Source organism: Caretta caretta, chromosome 2, assembly GCF_965140235.1.
Source record: "Caretta caretta isolate rCarCar2 chromosome 2, rCarCar1.hap1, whole genome shotgun sequence".
Classification (NCBI taxonomy): Eukaryota; Metazoa; Chordata; order Testudines; family Cheloniidae; genus Caretta; species Caretta caretta.
In genome coordinates, this window is record NC_134207.1 from 108,259,115 (window position 1) to 108,281,898 (window position 22,784).

At 40.0% G+C, this 22,784-nt stretch overlaps 1 long non-coding RNA gene across 1 annotated transcript in view; it reads right to left on the reverse strand.

Annotated features, from left to right (window-relative positions):
* Nucleotides 1-1,509: 1,509 nt before the first annotated feature.
* The window catches only part of LOC125632199 (uncharacterized), a 136,148-nt gene continuing 114,873 nt past the window's right edge, over nt 1,510-22,784 (reverse strand). The window contains exon 4 of the long non-coding RNA XR_007355224.2: nt 1,510-1,928. This is a non-coding gene — a long non-coding RNA (uncharacterized LOC125632199). The remainder of the gene's footprint in view (nt 1,929-22,784) is intronic.

Genomic DNA, 22,784 nt, shown 5'->3' on the forward strand with positions numbered 1-22,784 from the left:
CTTTGAAAACCCAGGAAAATCTATATACCGTGTTAAAACATATGTGTTGTAAGCGTGTTTTAAAGTATGAATGATTCTCCATGATTTTGTTTAGCTCCTGAGTACTGGATGGCATTATGTTACTAGTTTGTTTATACCGTATACTTTTGCACAAAGACTGCAGCAAATGATTAACAGTGTGGAGAATCCGCACTATGAAAGCAGTAGCAGTGCTTTCATAGATTAAGCCAATATGGGTTTTGTGCCTTATTTGAATAGTTACCTGTTTTCAGGTTAGAAATCCTTTTCAGGAATTGCTGGTCATGGTTACGTTACTTAAGTATTTGATTTTTAAAATGCACACCATTGCCAGTAAAAACAACTGTGTGTAGCACTAACAGGATTTTTCCCCCTCTTTAGCAATTAAATTATGATATGTATATGTGCTGATCATTGGAAATCTCTTACTGAAAATAACAACTTCTTTTAACAAGATGGGAAACACAGTGCTTCTGAATCTGCTCTCATTACGCCTTGAGAAGCTCTTCTGGTATCAAATCTTCACTTGGGAACTGGCCATAATTTTGTACAGCGAGATGCATGACTTCTGAAACAATAGCTAGCATTTATACAGTATGTTGGTTCCTACAGCTAGGAAACAGGAGAGTATTTTAACTTGTATTTTGAGATAGAGTCCTTATCATTTAATAGTAGGAGTGGGAGAGAGGCACAGAAGTTTAGAAATATGCATTCTTTATGGAGGCAGATGTGGGGTTTTTTGATATGTGTTTGAATTATATACCTCAGTTTTGTTTTTCATTCCACCACCAGGTCTGTTTTATCTTCAAAAGATATTTTCATATGGAAAGAAGGTAAGTATTTCTACTTATTTCCATGATTGTGTAATATTTTCTATCTAATTTCATTTGGGGAAAAATGCACTTTTCTATTTTAGGTTTATATAGGCAATTAGTATCTCTTGGCATACTGTACAAAATATCCTCAGTATCTGTTTTTAATAAAACTAAATAAAGTAGATTTTAAAATAAAAATTGGTGTTCTCTAGTCAAAATACATTTTAAAAAAATTGCTACACAAGACAAAAGACTTCTTTTTTTTACAATGAACCTTTCCTCTTAAACATTGTTTAATAAGGATCTACTAGATTTCATTATGAGTGTTCTTAAAACTTTGCATGGTACCATTTTGGATTTTAAGATACTGCGTTGTCCTACACTGTGTTATATCTCTGAATTTTCAGTATAGGAGTCCAGTCTGTGTTCATACTATCTGTGGAAGTGGCAGAAGGTTTTGCAGTTTGTGCTGTGGAAACAAAGGGCTTTGAAAAGGCACTAAATATACTTATGCAAAAGGTTTAGGTTTTTTGATATTCAGTAACTGTGATTTAGCAAACAGTTTTACCTAGGCAGCAGATTCTGTAGCTGCTAAACCATCAGGAATTAATTAGTGTAATCAGTGATGTGAAAATCTATTTTGTGTTCTTCACTTTTAAAGTGGTATTCAGGAATTAACAAAGAAAGATCTTTGTACAGTGCAAAGACTGCTACTCTTTTGGTAAAAGTGTGGAAACTATGTTATGCTACCTTGGTAATAAAAGGCAAAATATTCAACCCAAACTTTTCATGAGATAATTAAAATAAGTATATTTTGGACTTTAGTTGCTTTATAACAGATACTTTACATTTGTATGCATCTTACAGATATAATAGATACTGTAATAATTAGTATAGAATATGAATTTTGCATATAGGAACATGAATTTTTGAAAAATGCCATACAAATATGGGTTAACACTGATATTAGTATTACAGTTGACCACTGGTAGTCCGTTGAGCCTTCTGTTCAGATCCTTATACCAGGTTCATCACAGAGGTGATGGTCTGTAGAGAGTTGGTTGGTCACATGGTGCTAGCTGTTCTCATTTCCATCTACAAAACAGTATTAAAAGATAAGAAAATGTATTTTTAGCTATGTCTTAATTTGTTCCCCTAAATTTTTATGGTCTGATTCAAAGCCTATGGCAGTCAGCTAGAAGAATCCCATTGAATTTCATGGGCTTTGGATCAGGCCCTTATTAACAATAAACGTGAATCAGATCCTCTTTGAATTGTCCCACCTTTAATCTGCCAATTGCGTTCTTCTGTAGCTCCAAGTCTGCCTCATGCTTCAAAATAAGTGATGCCGGTACCTGGTCCAGTCTACTATTACTTTTTTAGGTAAGCATCTGCTGTAGTTGCCACAAGGTTCCTTTGAGATGGCCAGTGGGAGGGGAGGTGGTCTGTGAGGCACTCTGTTATAAGCACCTTATGAAAATGGTTCAGAACACTGCAAGAAAGCTATACATTTAGGTCTGCTGTATATTTAAAAATAAGCAGCACTGTCATGTGCCTCTAAACGAATGGCTGACTGTAAATGGGGGTGAGGGAGAGACACAAATTCAAATATTTTAAAAAATTAAATAAATATTGGCATTGTTACATTATTAAAAAGTGTTAAAATATAACTATATATTAATACAGCAATGGCAACTATAGCAATAATATCTGTATGGTTGTATAAGCAATTAATAAAATGCAGCCAAAACTGAAGTAGGCTGACATTGAGTAATATAATTACACATAATAAAATAAATGGTACAATCTACAAAGTTAAAATTTTTAACTAAAATCCTGTATTATGTTATAAGGTGGATTAGCTCTGGCTTTGTACTTATTATTCCTTTGCAATGATGTACTATTACATACAATTATATACAATTTAATTTTCAATATGGGCAAAATACAGTCCCAGACACTTTTGCACATGAGTAACTTAAATGGATCTACTCACCTTAGTAAAATTACTTGTGTGTAAATGTTTGTGAGATCAGGCCCTAAAGCTACACTTGGTAGTGATCCTACTTCTATAGCACATATAACAAAATATTGGGACCGATTCTTCTAACATTGATGTCAACGGCAGCATGATTGGTCCTATTTGCTTTATGTTTATGGCCTTTTTGCTTTTTGTGAAAGTTGCTTTTGTTTCTTTCCTCTGCTATAAGTGACAGTATATTTGATGAAATAATAAATGGAAGTTGCTTCCTGTATTCAAAATATTCAAACACTCATATCCTGGAGTAAACAAACTCTAAGAATGAACATCCAGAATATGTTGGCTAATCATTTAGCAGGGAACAGCAAGATATTGTATTTCTGTTATTTATAATGAAATGTACCATCCAGGCTTTCAATCTTGCATTCTTATTGGTACTATAAAACATGCTGGTTCTGACTGGCCACTGCCTCTCTGAACTCCCCTGATCTAAAGTCCATTAAAGTCAATGGAGTGCTTGAATGTCGTAACTCAAGCTAACTGTTGCAGTGAAGACAAACCCTGTCTCTCCCCTTCCTCTCTCTCCACACACAGAGGCCCCAGTTCAGGAAAACATCCCTAGTTAGAAAAGTCCTATGGGATTTACGCATGTACTTAAGTACTTTCCCGAATAGATTTAAGTGCATGCTCAAGTTCCTTTCTGAACTGGAGCCATTTTACAAATTAAGTAGGGTACTGAGTAACATAGCAGAGAGGTAAGTCAGAAGTTGTGCTTCCATGTTTGCTGTGGGTTAATGGACGGAGAATACCAAGGACAGTAACCAATCAAAGCTGAGGGATTGTCATAATCACTGTACATTCCTCTATTCCATTTGGCTAATGTCCTTCAGAGTACAGGCATTTTTGTACTGTATAGTTACTAAGAAATAACTATACACTCTAATGGAAATCTGAGCCTCTGAGAATGCAGAGAAATGAATAACTGATGAGTGTACAGTTATGCATTGTAATTCTAGAGTCCTCTGAACTCTGGCTGTTATAATATATAAAACCAATATATTCTTATTTTCCGACAGAAAACTATGGTACATGCTCTTAACTTTAACTCCATCATATAGCAAATTAAGGTTAAAAACAAATTACAGGGATGCTGTAGGCATCCCAAAACCAAGCATTAGAAATCCAGACAATTCAGTTACTGAAAAAAAATCCATGCATTTAAAGATAAGAAGTACCTAGTTAAAGTACCCAAACAACTTTACTCTGCAGTAACTCCAGAGGATGACCATATGATTCTGATTTAGGCAACTTAGTGTATCTGTGGTTCTAAATTAAATTAAATTGATTTTGAAAGGCACATTAGATTTTTAAAATATTTATTTCCATTCATAACAATTAGATACAATGATCATTAATAACTTATCTTAATTACAAATTAATTTCTTCAAATGTAGCCTATGCACAAGATTTCTGTTAACTATATGGAAAATTGAAGAGTCTACTTTATTCCAGTGTTAAGATCATTCAGGACAAAGAAAAGACCGACAAAATGCTAAGTTTCTTAAAGGACCCAAATTTTAATTTATTATAAATCATACACAAATTAACAGATTTATTTGTAAATTCATCTTGTGCTCAAGAATAAGTGCTGTAAATTTGGGAGGATAGGTTGTATTTTTCATACACAACAAAGAGGCTGAATAGGCTTTATAGCCAAATGTCTTTACTATGGAGTCACTGTCGGCAGCTCCATAGTATTTTACATACTAGTAATATGTACAATAAAAATCTTCTCGCTTTGTCCATAAAAATAGCACTGTTGTTCTGGACAAAATTCACTGTCATGTACATTTTAGTTTAGGTTACCTATTTTTAGGTGCAGTTAATAAAGCAAATTTTGAGATCATGATGGCTACTTGATGCATAAAGCTTCACCAAAAGGTCCCCTCAACCTCAAGATCACATACTTCTAGATGTGCATCCGTGACCAGATTATCCATCTTGGGCCAAATTCTGTTGTCAGTCATATCAACTGTAGCCCTGCTTGGTCCATCGTGTTCTTTCGGACGATGTTAGGTATTGTGCACATTATTGATAAGTTTTACTGAACTTTCAAAGGAAAACTTCATTTGGAGCCTGATCCAATGCCCCTGGGAGTCAATGGGAGTCTTTCCATGGACCTCAATGAAGACTGAATCAGGCCAGAGGTCCATTTTTTCCCCTGTCTATCAAAAGCTTGCTGATTTAATAATTTAGTCCAAATAAAAGAATCAACACACCCATTTAATTTTTTTTATTGTTTGATGTAGAGTAAATCAAAATTATTTAGGAAATCTGATAACATCACTGTATGAATACCAGGGCTTGTAAAGATCCATATCTGAGTAGATCTTTTTATGGGTCAAGTTCTGGCTGGCCCTTCATGTAATTTGGGAATAGAAGCAATCTGAAAGGAAAGCCAGGACATAGTTACTGTGTCCCAATCCCTGCAAATCTGTGGAAGTGATACTCACCACAGAGAGCTGTTTCCAAGTGGTACTTGGAGATTGGGGAGAGACCAAAATTCACATCAATAGTTAAAGAAGAATAAATGTCTTCATATGCTAAAGTCTATAGGAGCCTGGTTATTTACTTAGCTGTGTGTAGGTGTTGAGCTGCCATTATTATCTAAGCACTAGTCATGGTAATTAATATTTGGTTGCTAACAGCGGCATTTATATTTCCATGGTTCCTAAAATGGAAATCAGATAGACCTTTACTTTACATATCTTGTATTTATATGCACACGTTAAAAAAGGGTATCTGTCCATATGCTCTACACTCCCCTGATATAATTTGAAAGTACACAAAACCTCCAAAGAACACTCCAACTTAGCTAACATGAATCAATGACATTCAGTGTGACCCACAGCCAGAAACCAAAGCAAATCAAAAGCTGAAACCACCCTTCTTCTCCAGCAGCTCACCACTCCCACAATTCTCTACTATGTTCAAAAGCCTGTAAAAAAAGCTAAGATTTGCACTGTACCCTGATAGTCCTTAAATTCAGGCTATTTCTGACCATCAGGTGAATTCCAGAGTGGCAGAGCCCCCAAAGAGAGTGCCTTGTCAGCAGTCCCCCCCGTTTTTGTTTGTACCATTGGGGCTTCAGCTTCAAATGCCTTTGATGATCTGAATCAGGAGAGAGAGGCTGTCTTGTAATGTCTTTAGCTTGCATGACAGAAATAAAACATCTCCACCCAGATTTCTCCTCCTGTTGTTTGCTTTATTGCTGCAAAGGGCTGGGTGCTTAGTACTCTTAGCTCCCAATGAAGTTAGTAGGAGCAGAACTGCTCAGTTCCTGTTGAGATCAAGCCCTTTGGTGCCAGATTTCTGTGTAGAAAGAAAGTCAATCAAATATCGTTTAAACTCCATGTCATGTAACAGTATGACAACAGCAGCACAATGTGCTTTACATAATTTACAAAGTTGTCAAGACATTATCCAAAAAGGTTCAGACAGACAAGACTCAGACTCATGTTAGTGAGGCCTCAAAGCTGTTGGCCTAAAATAGAAAATGCCATACAGACCTCATAACTTAATCCTCCATAGTCATTACAAAATGTGGCCCATATCTCTGCTTGCTTTACTCACACAAATAATCCCTATAACTCAGCGGCTCTACTCACATAAGATGAGAAGGATTTGACTCAAAAACTCCTGAGAAGTCTGCAATATCCATTTATATTTTAGTCCTCAAATCACTGAATCAAACGAGTCTTACAGTGTCAGTATGTTCCTGTTCCACTAAAACAATTGCTAAATTATTTGCCATCAGTGTCTATGATGAATCACTACATAAGGTAAAAATTCCAGGTACACTTTACACATGTTGGATAAATGGCCCTTCAGACAAGAATCAGATTTTATTTTTACTGTAATAAATATTAAGGATTTGTCACTTACCTCATATGCATTTCAGTTATGGTCAAACAACAGAGCTGCCTGGCATGATGTTTCTGTTTTAATGAGTCCAAATCATCATTCTCCTACCATCTCACAACTCCCATACATTTCAGCCATGAACAGACTTTAAAAAATCTAAATGTAGTAGTATTGTGCAAAAAGCAAGTTAATCAACTTCTTCTTTCATGAGATAAAAAATTGGTATAAATAACTTCGCTCTTCCCTGGATGACCTTAGCTTATTCAGGAACTCCTGAGCCCAGCATATACCAACTATTGCATGTAAATGTAGCCCTGCAGAAAAGGTCTATTCAAATGATTAAGGATTCATTTTATGCATTATCCCACAATTTTTGAAACATAGGAAAATCCCACTGACTTTCACAGTTGCTGTGCAAATATAAAAGACAACCTTCAACCCATAACTGACAGGAATTTAAATATATTAATGTATATTTTATTACATATCTAATACAGTAAATAAGTAACATAGGATAGTTAATATCAAGGCATTAAATTAAAATGTTATGCAGTGGTACTAATAAAAGTTTGTACTCTAAACAGTATTTTAATTGGACATGTCATTTTCATTATGAGTAAGGTGCTTAAATCAGGTTTATTGTTCTCAGCATGTGACACAAATTTTAGGGTCTGTATTTTGAGGTTTTGACTCCATCTGCTTACTCAAATCAAACGTCTATTGAAGTTACAGTTTTCCCAAATAAGGACTACATTAAAGCCAAGTAAATTCTCCAATCACTGAGCTATGGGATATTCTGATGTGGGTCTCCCTCAGTCTCTCCTACTGAGGTGTTCCACTTCAATTAAATAATTGAATAATTAAATATTAATTGGGCTAGAGAGAGTGAGAATCACCCAGTGGTTAGAACACTTGCCTAAAAGGTGGCATATCCCTGTTCAAATCCCATCTCATCAGGCAGAGGGAAAACTTGAACCTCCTGCATTATAAGTAAGTACCGCCAACCAATGGGCTAAAGTTTATAAGTAGGTTTGATATTCCTCCACCCCGCCCAATAATTCCAATGGATAATACTGATGTTTATTTTTAAGCATTTTTAAAAATTTGTAATATATTTAAATTTTCACAGTTGCGGGAAATTATGGGGGGCGGGGATCAGATAATTATTTAATGACAGTAGACATTGAGATTCAAAAAGTTAAAGGTTTATAACTATTTAAAACACAAATTGTCAACCTCGAATGCCAAAATATACAAAGCATATAGCCTTAAATCAAAGTCTACGTTCTCAAGCAGCCTTTTTCTTACTTTGCTTATTGTACATTTCAATCATCATCAATAGAAATACTTTTTCATCAGTTTGTGTGTGTACCGCAAAATTGTCTTTACTGAGATTTGCCAATTTAAAAATCTAATTTTTCCAAGCCTAGTTTGAAGGGAGGTCCCCCCTGGCTGTTTTGTGTGGAGTTAAGGAGACTCTGAGTACACCTACCAGACTGGGCTCTGCACACGAGTTAGGCAGAGGAGCCCCTATCTTCCCCAGCTTGTGGATCACTCTGGGCAGTAGACAGGAGCTATGAACCCGGACACCTAGAGGGAGGCAGCAGCATGCATGCCCAGAGGCAGGAACATAGGCTCTTATGGAACTTTTATTGCAAAAACTCAGGTGCCGAGTGACTTTAGGCACCTACAGGGTTGGGTGGTAGCTGAGCAGGAGTTTTGTGGATTGCAGTGGCATCTAAAACACGACTTAGGCTCCTAACTCCCAGATTTAGGCACCTATGTCCTCTTGTGGATCCTGGCCGTAAGTCACTTTTCATGGCATTCGGCCCACTGATGCCAATGGGACTGTTCACATGACTAAGAGCTCCTCACAGAAAGGCTTCTCGGACTGGGCCCCAGTTGTGTAAAGAAGACTTTACACTGAACTGAGTTTTGCACAGCTCTAATTTCAATACACTTTTCACAGCATTATGAAAAAACAGGATGCATGTGTCAATAACTTGTACTGCTATTTCTTTGGCTCATCATCTTCACAATCCTTAACAATTTTTATTTACAATATTTTAATAAAGGATTTAAGGGCCTGATTCAAATCCCATTGAAGTCAATGGAAAGACTTCCATTAACTTCAGTGGGATTTGAATCAGGTCCTTTAAAGTGTATTTTAGGGTTCAGTAATATATTCCATTCTGGAATAACTTAATGTATTTCCAGCCCTCTCTTCACAGCTCATGTTTCCTTCCCTAAGCGCCTCATCCAGTCTCAGTGTCTGCCCCCCACTCCTCACCAATCTCTTTGCCCAGCCAGTACCAGTTCTCCCCTTGTTCCCTGACTCATCGTCTGATCTGTTCCGCTTCCCCCACCCCACTGGTTCTCAGTCCCAGTTTCTCTCTTGGATCCTCATCCAATTTCAGTCTCCCCGTGACCTATCACCTCCCCAAACCACTTTCTTCCCTGACTCCAAGTCTTCTGGATGATCCAGTCACCCTCACCCACCACCTCCAGCTTCCAGTCTCCTTGTCCAGCCAGTCCCAATCTCCCTCCACCCTAGCTCCCAGTTTCCATCCCCACCTCCACCAGCCTCTCCTTTCTCAGGCTCCTTGTCCCAATCTACACCCCGCACAGGTCCAATTCTTGTTCCCTCTTCATTCAGATCAGGCTGGTTTCTTATCACCGCTGTTTGGCCCAGTAGTGGGGTTATTGAGAGCACAAGAAGGACAGTCTCCCTGCTCACGGTTAAGGTGCCCAGACCTAACATGATCTGAAGTGTCCCAGGGCTGAAATTTTATGGAAAGTCCTAATCAGCCCCACACTGGAGCATGCCCAGCGTGGATGGAATCTTCAGGGAATTTAGCTGCTCAAATCTAAGAAATCTTTACTGAACATGTGCCAACTAGGGTTGCCAGGTGTCCGGTTGCCAGCTGACCGGGCCGCTAAAAGTCTGGTTGGCCGCAGTGGCTGGCTCTGCTCGGCTCATGGAAGCTGCCAGCATGTCCCTCCAGCTCCTAGGTGCAGGTGTGGCCAGGGCGGCTCCGAACGCTGCCTCTGCTTGCAGTGGAGGCACTGCCCTGAGGACCAGCTCCGCAGTGCCCATTGGCTGGGAACCCCCACAGATTCCCCACAGGGAACCCCCATACCCCAGCCCTGAGCTCCCTCCTGCACCCAAACTCCCTCTCAGAGCCTGCACCTCCTCCCATACCCCAACCCCCTGCCCTAGCTCAGAACCCCTTCCCGCACCCAAACTCCCTCCCAGAGCCCGCTCCTCCACCGCTTGTACACTCCCTCCCACACCCCAACCCCTGCCCCAGCCCAGAGCCCCTGCCTGCACCCCAAACCGCTCATCCTCAGCCCAGAGCCCTCACCCCCTCCTACACCCCAACCTCCTGCCCCAGCTAGGTGGAAATAAGTGAGTGAGTGAGGGCAGGGGAGAGTGAGTGATGGAGGGGCCTTTGAGCAGGGGTGGGGCTTCGTGGTTGGGTAGGGGATGGAATAAGGGTGTTTGGTTTTCTGCAATCAGAAAGTTGGCAACCCTAGTGCCAACTTGATTTTTCAGAGGCTTTTAAGTTGGACAAATTTGGGCAGATTTTCATGGGATGGCAAAAGGTACATCTCTGGCACAAAGACCACCTCCTGCCAAATTTCAAGGCCCTGCTGCAAAGCATGGGGACAGCAGAGTTTTTCAAAGAGAAGGTCTCTAGAATTTTTAAACATGGGCAAAATAACATAGAATCATAGAAATGTAGGACTGGAAGGGAGGTCATCTAGTCCAGTCCCCTGCACGGAGGCAGGACTAAGTATTATCTACACCATCCTTAACAGAGGTCTGTCTAACCTGTTCTTAAATATCTCCGATGACAGAGATTGCACAACATCCTTAGATAATTTGTTCCAGTGCTTAACTACCCTTACAGTTAGGCAGTTTTTTCTAATATCCAATCTAAATCTCCCTTGCTACAATTTAAGCCCATTACTTCTTGTCCTGTCCTCAGTGATTAAGGAGAACAGTTTATCACCCTCCTGTCATCATGTCCCCTCTCAGTTGTCTCCAGACTAAACAAACCCAGTTTTTTCAAGCTGTCCTTGTAGGTCGTGTTTTCTAGACCTTTAATAGTTTTTGTTGCTCTCTGGATTTTCTCAAATTTGTCCATATCTTTCCTCAAGTTCCTCCCAGAACTGAACACAGTATATATTTTCCCCTAACTTCGTTCTCAGAAACAGCTGAGTTGTTCTTGTTGAAATTTTCCAGAAATGGTAAGCATGAGGCACACACCCAGCACGGAAAATTTTAGCTCAAAAGTTTGGTAAAGTTAGAAGTAACTGATAGGGTCTTATTATGGGAAATACTGAGTAACTTTAATGTTTGGCAGTGCTACCTGCCCTGTGTATAATAAGTATGATAAATACAAACAAAGTCGTCATTTAAACTTCTCTTAAAGGATAGCATGAGCACACAATTTCTAGCAATATTTAATTAAGACACAATCCTCCATCCTCAAAGGCATTTCTTGGATTCAAGGAAAAAGATGATACTGATTTGGATATCAGTGGTTTCTTAAAATATGAATGAGATTCGCTGTTTAACTACAATAATTCTTGTTCATTTACACAGGATTAAAATTGTTGACAAATTTGGGACCAGGAAGAAATTTCCACCACATTGCATGGCTTGGACTGTGGTGGGTTCTTTCGCTTACTCTGGATCAACAAAGACGGGATCATCAGGTAGGCATACCTCACTCAGAAGTTTTCTTTCATTTGCTAGGCGCTGTACTAAAAGCAAATTCAAAATCTGTATTTTGGACCTAGTTTTCATCCTGCTCTAGAATATACATTCAGTACTTCAGAGAACAACATACCATTTCTAGATATCATCATTCCAGCCTCAGTTAAAAAATTTACTAATAATGCTATTAACTATAGAGGAAAAAAAATCCGCATTGTATCTTCAGGTCAGTTTCCTAAAAGCTTGATGTAATTCTATTATCTATTTTCAACTAAAATGCAAATACACTTGGAGTGATGAACTGGTGATTGCTATTTTAAAGACAAAACTAATGAAGTGTGTCCCATTTTTGCTTTAAGAATTGCGATTTCCCAGCCAAGGCTCTTGTTTATGAGCTCCGAGTGTCACAATCTATCAAAGACTTAAATTAAAAAAATATTTTAAGCAGGAGGGCCCACGTAACTCCACACCCTTCCAAAGAGAAAAATTTAACTTCACATGCAAATAATAAAAGAAAACCCAAATTATTCCCATCTACTGCAACTAATTTTAAGAGGCTCCGTTCATGCTTATACTCCTGTTCTTTTTGTTCATGCTTATATGAATCTAAGAGCTAATCTAGTCTAAAACACAATGTATCCTACAAATGAGATATCCAAAAATATACTCTCCTCATTTAACATCACAGTAACCTGTCATCAAGTCAGACATGGGTCTAGATTTTCATTTAAAGAATTTACAGTTTACATACATTTTCAAACAAGTTGTTCATTCCATTTTCTGCAGAAAATACAATAAATAATACAACAGAGAAACATAAAGGTTGATTTTTTTTTCAAGATAAGAGATTTTAGGAAATGTCCCCAATATATATCTACCTTGTCAGCTGTTAAAAAAAAAATCAGTATAGAAGCACAGACAACCTAGGCCATCAGAATCTGTGGGTTATTATTTTTATGCTGATAAGAAAAAAGAAAAGTTATAACTATAGACAATCAGGGCCATATTTTTTAATCTGTGCCTGAATTGTGCACCCAATCAGGAGCAGAAGTGCACTTAAATTCTTGAACACTTTCAACAGGTGTCAGTCCAGAGTTCAAACACTATTTCTTGCATGAACAAGAAAGTAAAATACATGGGCAAACTGTGTACTGGGAGTTAGGAAAAGCAGCATGGTATTTTTTTAGAATAATTAGGGATGCAGTTTTCATTGATGACAGGCATCTGACTGTCTGTGTCGATATTTTCAAAGGTGCCTGTTGCTGTGGTATCTAGGTACTATAGCAGATTCATCATTTCCCCATTTAAGGACTTATGAATACTGAAAAGCACTATTTTAATCATCTGTTTACTATTTCCAACGAATCAGTTTTTTCAGACATCTGATCGTGAATATATTTTGCAAATGCTTCTATTGTTTACATTTCCTTTGAATCAAAGTATTGTCAGTTAAAAAATTTACCATACAGTGCCACATGACCAAGTGAAAAAGATAGGAAAAGCACACATTCAAAATGAAAAATACCTCACAATGGAGATATAGGAGAAATTCCTCATTGATATCTTGTCCTCTAACATATACTTATTCGGACAATAAATAAATTGCTCTTGCACAGAGAACCCAAGGCATATTTCAGCGTCCCAGTAAATTTGGAGCAGTTGCCAATAAAATGACACTGAAAGTGTAGAAAAAACTGTGAGTTTATAAAAATGATCAAAGTTCCCAGCGAATCATATCAGCATAGCATATAATCATAATACTTGGCATATATATATAGCCCCTCAATCTGAGGATTTTAAAGTGCTTTACAAATATTAATTAAGCCACTGTAAACAACTGTAGGAGGTCAGTAAATATCTTCATTTCACTGTTTGGAAACCAGGTGCAGAAAGATTAAATGACTTGCCCAAAGCTATACAGGAGTTCTATGGCAAAGTGGGCACAGGTCTCCTGACGTATTTTAACCATAAGACCCTCTGGATGTTTTGAGGTATAAACGGAGAGAAGAAAGAGATGCCATTTTTACCTCGGGAGTACAAGAAAAACTCAGACTTTCAACACTTTTGGAGGAGCAAATATCTCAGAATGACAGGCAAGACAAACCCTAATTAACCTGTTCGGACATTTTTTCTGTTAAATTATTTTGATATGAAATTAACAGCAAATAGGTTTTAAGAGGATTGAAAATTAGCTTCACCTGCTACTGATTTTCTTCCTAGTTGCCACTGTTCGGTATGGCAAGAAATAAGCTGTTAACCATAACGCAAATGAATGCACGACTAGGAGGGGACATATTTAATAATCCAAAGGACATTGATCAGTGTAAAACTGCATGTAAAAAAGCCTCTTGCTACTGTTGAAAATCCATCAATAAGTTGTGCAGACCATTGGGAGCACTTGAATATTCCTTTGGACAGCACAAATCCCTTATTTTCAGTTGCACTAAGTATTTGAGTTGTTCATCTGAAAATAATTCCATTCCTGTGCTTGTGCAATTTTACATGTCATGAGGCACTTAATATGAGCTCTGTAAATGTAGTCCTCATAATCTCAATCCACATTCTTATGACCAAATTTTCTACACACCTCCAAAAATTCACCCACAATATTTGAGAGCACACCCATATTTCACATGAGAGTTAACTGTGTGCAGAGATATTCAGGCATGTTTTCAAACACGTGCCGAAATGCTGACGTTTATCAACATATTGGGCAATTTTGAGATATCCCTAAATGAGGACCTCAACTGTATCTTGCTATTGGCTATATTACATTCTATGCCGTTAAGAACATGAACCCTTTTCAGGAAAACTTTTTGGGCCAGAACTTTGGGTCCGGATAAGGTCCCCTTAGACCTCTGCAGCAACACAAAAAGATCTTAAACCAACCTAAGGATTGCCAGTGTAGAGGAACCCTGGACTTGTGTAAAGGAAGCAGGACAGTGCAAGTTAGTAGTGGGGCATTCCAGGATGGGGATGTGACATGAGAGGTTTGGGGCTAGAATTTGATGTGCTTGCTGATTCCTGGTCAGTGGAAAAATCCCTAGCAGCTAATTCTAGCCAGTGCAAGTAAGAGAATTTTCTTGGAGCCATACGGCTGCTCCGATTTGTTCTGGGGGTCTCTCAGCCTCTGGCTGCCTCCAGGATCAGGGGAGGAGTAAAGCTACCTTGGAGCCACCTTTGACACCACTTCAGTTATGCTAAGGATTGAACCCTCTGAGTTAAAGTTTTTTTGTACTAATTTAGCTGAATTTTCAATGTAAACTTGCAAGCTTTGGCTGTATACTGCAACCTGACACCTATATTGACTTCTCGTGGTTTCCCCTCCCCATTCAGCTTTGTTTTGTTTCTCCTTACTCCAGCTCCTTAGGAAGTTGTAGCCTGAAATTGTATTTGCACTTACAAATGATAATTCAAGAGCTATTAATTTTACAAGTGAAAATAAAACCTTTTTAAAAATTCCATCTGCCCACTAAGTGCTATAGAAAGGAGCAGACTGCAATTCTTCATTATCTTCAACAGGACTCCCTGACCGCTTAAGTTTTCAATTTTTTCTTTTAAGAGAAAAATCCAAAGGAAAAATTATAAATCAGCATTTAACAGCAATTCACATTTAGATTTTAAACGGTAAAGCAAAACTTAAAAGTCTCAGCTGCTAGTGAGCGTTATGTCTGGCATTTGAATGACCGCATCAGGAAAGAACAAAAACGTTTGTTGCTCTTCTGATCATGCTAGTTCTTGTTTTCAACCACATTTCATGTCTGACTGGTCTACTCACTTATTTCTTTCAATTGCAAAAACTAAGTGGGGAGTTGCACACATAAAAGTAAGTCTTGAAAGGAGAGATGAAGAATTGTAGGTAAAATAAGAACTGACACACACACAAGAAGCTGCACACACAACTAAACTAGATCTAAAGTGAACCTGAAAATGTGAGTTTAATACAAATGTAATTAACTTTTTTTGTTTTAAATTTTCATACCCCTCTGCACATCTTGGCTTTGGCCAGAAGAACTACTAAAATATCACGCAAAGGGTTGTTCTTGTATTATTTCTGGCCAGACTTCAATTGGGAAACACTAGGTAGATCTCGAAAAAAGTCTATTCTTTTCCAAATAAAGATTTGTACTCTTAATTGCTAGAAAAAAAGTTAAGATACTGAAATCTCCTGGTAGAGAGGAAGCACATTTCAGTGGAAGAAATAGAAAATAAGCCATTCTAGATAATTTCCAAATTTATACACGTGTAATAAAAACCAAACAATAATTTTGTGTTGTGTGTGTCTACATATCTCCAGTTCAGCTCTATGAATGTTCAGGGCCAAATTATGTATTTTAGCAAATCACCCAGGCTGAGAGATGTGGGGACCACTGATGGTGGTTGATACCTCTGGAGGTACTATACCTCTCTGACATGTAGGGGAAAAGTGTGTAGGTTCTCCATGTCTTTGAATGGTGCAGCTTGTTTCTCTCTGAGTGGCTGGTCAGCTACATTGATCAATTTGAAAATGAGCTAGGGAAAAAGACTTGGTTCTCTTTCTTGTCCCCTCTGGGGAGCATTGTGCTTAGGAGTAGTTGTCTAGGACCTCCCTTGAGTGCAGGGGGCTGTATTTATCCCAAACCCTTGCATGGGGAGCATACAGGGGAAAAGCTCTAAGTGCATTCCTTCCCAACCCCCACTTCAATAACAACAATAATAATTCCTAGCTCTTATATTGTGATTTTTATCGGCAGATCTCAATGCATATGCCATGCTTGTTTAAGGACAAGAATTATTTTTTCTAAGAGGTAAGAAATGCATATTTTATCAAAACAACCTTAACTGTTTTTATCAAAACAACCTTAATGATTTTCTTTCTGTTGTTCTTCTACCTTATGTTTTCAGAAAACAAAACAGCTATTTTGGACAGTACAAGGAGAAAAACATTTTTCTATTCATGCTTAATTTCTTCTACATCCCATTTACATTTTCCCAGGGCACAGATGGTAGTGCATTCTTGGAACACATTCCATCTTGTGTTTTTGGAAGATTCCCCTATTCAAGATTACAGTGCTCTGAGGCATCTACTAGTTGTTATTGTTCTTTCCCTCCCCGAAATAGTGTGGTTATTGGGTTGGGTTTTGCCAAGCTGTTAATATTTTCCCTCTCTCTGGTTACAAACAAAACAAGGCCCAATGTTTGCAGAAGTAGCTAATTAGGTCTTTGGAACAAGAAGCACTTAAAATCCCAGGTGCCACTCATACACCAGGGAAGGCAGTGCACACTGAAGAAGTGGAAAAAGACATGATACCCAAACCATCATGTCAGCAGTAGGAAAGTAACCTGCACTTTCCAGCTAATACAGGGGTAGGCAAACTATGGCCTGGGGGCCACATCTGGCCAGTCAGACATTTTAATCCCTCCCTCAAGCTCCTGCCAGGGAGCAGGGTCCAGGGCTTGCCCCGCTCCGGCGCTTCAGCCACGGAGTGGGGTCGTGGGCTTGCCCCGCTCCGCATGGCTCCTGGAAGCAGCGGCATGTCCGCCCTCTGGCTTCTACATGTAGGGGCAGCCAGGGGCTCCGCACGCTGCCTCTGCACCAAGCACCGCCTCTGCAGCTCCCATTAGCCGGGAACTGCAGCCAATGGGAGCTGCCTAACCACGCCTCCGCGTAGGAGCCTGAAGGGAGAGACATGCTGCTGCTTCCTTGGAGCTGCTTGAGGTAAGCACCACCTGGAGCCTGACCCTCTCCCACGCCCCAACCCCCTGCCCCAGCCCCGATCCCCCTCCCACCTTCTGAACCCCTCGGTCCCAACCTGGAGCATCCTCCTGAACCCCCAGCCCCACCCCAGAGTCTGCACCCCCAGTCAGAGCCGCACCCGCTCCCAACTCCCAATTTTGTGAGCTTTCATGGCCCACCATACAATTTCCATACTAGATGTGGCTCTCGGGCCAAAAAGTTTGCCCACCCCTGAGCTAATATCATGCACATGATAGAAGCAGTTACAGATCTGACTGGAAGGAAGGTGCTAAAGGGGAAATGGAAGAAAAACAAACAGAAAATATACTTTTCTGCTTTTTCAGATGCTGGGGCAGGTTCTTCAAGATATTTGAAATAGCAGGGTGTCAAAGCGCTCTACGATAGCCTAAATCTTTCAGGAAGTGACTAATGCTTAAGTTTTTCTATACTATTGCTAGATGCGCAGTGATGTATAAAATCAGACTAATGTATATGTATAATAGCAGAGAACAGAGAGCTATTCTGTTGGTAAACACATTAGTGAGAACTTCATGTTTGTGCTAAGGAGGAAGGTAAGAGGCACAGAGTTCCAGTTGTTACTTTCTGGGCGAAATAAATTATTGTAGCCTTGTTAAAAGTAAGTGGTAGAGCTTTTTTGTTTGTTTGTACTTATGTATTTTCCGTAAACAGAACAATGGGATTAGAACATTTCTTACAGAAATTGATGGAGAAGCCATTAGAACCTGCAACTTTATCAGATTGGTGCTATTTAATAGCTTCTTGGATTTCATTCAAAATTATGGCATTCTGAAAAGTGTATGGTATATTTTCTGTTAGTAAGGGGGAATTTTAACTCCTGTAGGAACCCCTTGGTGTCAGTAGGACTCTGCTTCTCTTCAGGAATATTCAGCTGCTTATAGAAATTCAGGCTAATTTTATTAGTAAATTGGTAACTAGTTTTACCTAATATCCTATCTTGATTGTTGCTATAAATCTTCTGATGTTGAGCTGTATATGAATTGCTAGCTAATTTACCAGATTTGTTGGTAACCTTGAAGGACAGCTGTTTCTTATGTTATAAGGTATCTTTTTGCTTTTTCAGATAAAAGAAGGTCCAGTTCATTTTTTAACAGGGTTACCTGTTGCAAGAGTTTAAGGTGAGAGTATTAAATGTTGATTTACTACAGCTCTTTTAATGGTTTTTCTACTTTGTCTTTTGGGAATACATCTTGATTTGAAAGGCATGGGCTATTATAAAACTAGGCAGGTAATGTCATACGGTGACTTTAGGGATGTGGGGAAGCCTCTTTAATTTAAAAAATAAAGCTCAGTTTGAAAGGCCTTGTTTTTAAAATTAGGCCCAAAGTCTCTGATTTAAATAAATCAAGCATATGCAAATAGTGGTTTCAGAAGTATAAATGAGTTGGTACTCATGTCAGAAGATATTATTTACCTTTACTCTTGGTTCATTAACTTTTGAGACCTACTTGGGACAAGTATAACCAAATAGCTCTCACAGAACTCCATTTTACCAGAGGAGTAAACAATCCCAAGCTAAAACTGGATGACTTTCTTAAGTTATCAATTTAACAAGAGTTGCCTTAAGATGACACCTTTTCCTATCCCCCACTCCTTCTTCTTTGCTAATTAAGTCAGACTGTGTATTTGTCAAGCTGAAGCTCTCTCATTAGTCTCTTTTCTTTTGGACATGTTAGACTTATTCTACAGTGCTAAAACAGAGGTCCTTGCAAAATACCTACACAAAGTTACTTGTCATGTAGAAATTGAAAGGTGCAATGGGAAGAATATATTGTATTATTACTTTTAATCAGATAAAGGTGTAATGATGATTGAGAGAATACACTACTGAAGTCCGTCATACTGCTTAATGCACTATGGGAATGCACTCCTGAAACTACTGGAATAAGGGCATTACAAGTATCTATACAAAACAGAAGTAGAACAGAATCACTGTAGAGGCAAGAATGATGATTTTCACAACTAAATTGTAAACAAGATGGTCACTTATATATTATAATTAGCATGATCTTTGCTTATAAGGCTAATGTATGAAAACATAGATATACGACTGTAAATCACTGGTTTTCCAAAGCAGAGTAATGAATTTTCAATGCAAAGTAGTGAACTACCTTACAACAATTATGAAAAAGGAAATTGAAGGAGAATTCCTATATAAAATAATTCTTTTCCCCCTCCTGCAGCTTTCGCTGATCAGCATTCTGTGAATGAATTTTTTAAATGCAGCACTAGAGAGACTTTTCACGGTAAGAAAGCTTTACTACCTGTGGAAATGGGAAGTACTGATTGGCAAATGAGTTGATAGTATAAACATTCAGGCTTTTTGTTTGGCATCTATATATGCTGAAACATACGGAGGGTATTTTCTGGTAAGCAAACTAAGATGAGATTTTTCTAGTCATTTTGCTCTCAGTTCGCAATTTTGTGTGTCTCTTTTGAATATACCCAGGGTGGCTCTGCTGTGTGAAATTTACAGAAGATAGCACAGAGCTGATGATGCAGAGATGAGAAGTTTTTGGCATAGAAATATAGAGATTAAAGCCAAAAACTTGAGAGCCTAAAAAGCTCGACACATAAATCTATATTTGAGCATCTGAATAAATTCTCAGGGGTGCTGCCACAAGTACGCCTCATTTTTTTTTGTTGATACAGACTTACACGGCTACCACTCTGAAACAAAAATCAGTGAGGGCTGTAGTTACTCAGCACAACTGAAAATTAGAACATTTAGCCTTGGTCTACACTACGAGTTGAGGTCGAATTTAGCAGCGTTAGATCGATTTAACCCTGCACCCGTCCACACGACGAAGCCATTTTTGTCGACTTAAAGGGCACTTAAAATCGATTTCTGTACTCCTCCCCGACGAGGGGATTAGCGCTGAAATCGACATTGCCAGGTCGAATTTTGGGTAGTGTGGACGCAATTCGATGGTATTGGCCTCCGGGAGCAATCCCAGAGTGCTCCACTGTGACCGCTCTGGACAGCACTTTCAACTCCAATCCACTAGCCAGATACACGGGAAAAGCCCTGGGAACTTTTGAATTTCATTTCCTGTTTGGCCTGCATGGCGAGCTCATCAGCACAGGTGACCATGCAGTCCCAGAATCGCAAAAGAGCTCCCGCATGGACCGAACGGGAGGTACTGGATCTGACTGCTGTATGGGGAGACGAATCCGTGCTATCAGAACTCCGTTCCAAAAGATGAAATGCCAAAATATTTGCAAAAATCTCCAAGGGCATGATGGACAGAGGCTATAACAGGGACTCGCAGCAGTACTGCATGAAAATTAAGGAGCTCATGCAAGCCTACCAAAAAACCAAACAGCTGCTCCAGGTCAGAGCCCCAGACATGCCGCTTCTATGATGAGCTTCATGCCATTCTAGGGGGGGGCCCTACCACTACCCCACCCCTGTCCATGGACACCTGCAAGGGGAGAGTCTCATGCATCAGGGATGAGGAGGATAGCACACAGCAGGCAAGCGGAGAAAGTGTTCTCCCCAACAACCAGAAACTGTTTATCTCCCTGGAGCAAATACCCTCCCAAAGCGGGCTCCCGGACCATGAAGCTGGAGAAGGCACCTCTGGTGAGTGTATCTTTGTAAATATAATACATGGTTTAAAAGCAAGTGTGTTTAATGATTAATTTGCCCTGAAGACTTGGGATGCATTCGCAGCCAATACAGCTACTGGAAAAGTCTGTTAATGTGTTTGGGAATGGAGCGGAAATCCTCCTGGGACATCTCCGTGAAGCTCTCCTGGATGTACTCCCAAAGCCTTTGCAAAAGGTTTCTGGGGAGGGCAGCCATAGTCTGTCCTCCACGGTAGGACACTTTACCATGCCAGGCCAGTAGCATGTAGTTTGGAATAATTGCATAACAAAGCAGGGCAGCATATGGTCCCGGTGTTTGCTGGCATTCAAGCAACATCCGTTCTTTATCTCTCTGTGTTATCCTCAGGAGAGTGATCATCCCAGAGAATTGGTTGGTGGGGAGTTTAGTTGGGTTTGTGCTGCATGTTAACCCGAAAACTGCAGTCCCTCCTTTTAAATGGCCAACCCAACAGGTGCTTGGTTTGGGAAAGGAGAGCGCTGCTGTTTGAAACCATTCCCACATGTTATGAAGGCTGAAGAAGCCAAAAGACTGTGGCTTACCATGGCTGCTTGCAAGCCGAATTTTGTTGCCCAGCCCTGCATGTGTGATCTCTCATACCAAACCGGCAGGCCCTCAATATAAGAGGCAAAATGCGACCTTGTCCCGAAAGCACATATGCTATGTAATATTAACAGCTTGGTTCACCGTGAAAGAGTCTACCCATTGTTCTCTAAAATGTGTCTTTCTAAATACTACTCTCCCTTTTTTCCTCCCGCTACTGCAAATGTTTCAACACCCCCCCATCATCTCCGTCCCAGAGGCTAGCATAGATAACGAGGCAAAAACACCGCACTTGCGATGAAATGTTCTCTGAGCTCATGCAGTCCTCCCGCACTGAAAGAGCTCAGCAGAATGCATGGAGGCAGGCAGTGGCAAAGCAGAAAATGAACGCGAGGACAGGAGGGACGAGGAAGATGAGAGGTGGCGGCAGCGTGATGAGAGGAGGCAGGAGGCAATGCTGAGGCTATTGGAGGATCAAACTGATATGCTCCGGCATCTGGTGGAGCTGCAGGAAAGGCAGCAGGAGCACAGACCCCCCACTGCAGCCCCTGTGTAACTGCCCACCCTCCTCCCCAAGTTCCATAGCCTCCTCACCCAGACACCCAACCACTCCACTCCAGAGGACTGGTTGCAGAGCAACAGAAGGCTGGCATTCAATAAGTTTTAAAGTGCAGTGTGGCCTTGTCCTTCCCTCCTCCTGTCATCCACCACCCCACCCGGTGCTTACCTCCTTCCCCACCCCTCCCGGGCTCCTTGCCAGTTATCCCCTATTTGTGTGATTAAGAATGCATGAATTTGAAACAACAATGATTTTATTGCCTCTGCAAGCGGTGATCAAAGGGGAGAGGGCGGTTGGCTTACAGGGAAGTAGAGTGAACCAAGGGGGCGGGTTTTCATCAAGAAGAAACAAACAGAACTGTCACACCGTAACCTGGCCAGTCATGAAACTGGTTTTCAAAGCTGCTCTGATGAGCAGCGTGCCCTGCTGTGCTCTTCTAACTGCCCTGGTGTCTGGCTGCGCATAATCAGTGGCCAGGCGATTTGCCTCAACCTCCCACCCCGCCATAAACATCTCCCCTTTACTCTCACAGACATTGTGGAGCACACAGCAAGCAGCAATAACAATGGGAATATTGGTTTCGCTGAAGTCTAACCGAGTCAGTAAACTGCGCCAGTGCGCTTTTAAACGTCCAAATGCACATTCTACCACCATTCTGCACTTGCTTAGCCTATAGTTAAACAGCTCCTTACTACTGTCCAGGTTGCCTGTGTATGGCTTCATGGGCCATGGCATTAAGGGGTAGGCTGGGTCCCTAAGGATAACTATAGGCATTTCAACATCCCCAACGGTTATTTTCTGGTCTGGAAAGTAAGTCCCTTCCTGCAGCTGTTCAAACAGACCAAAGTTCCTG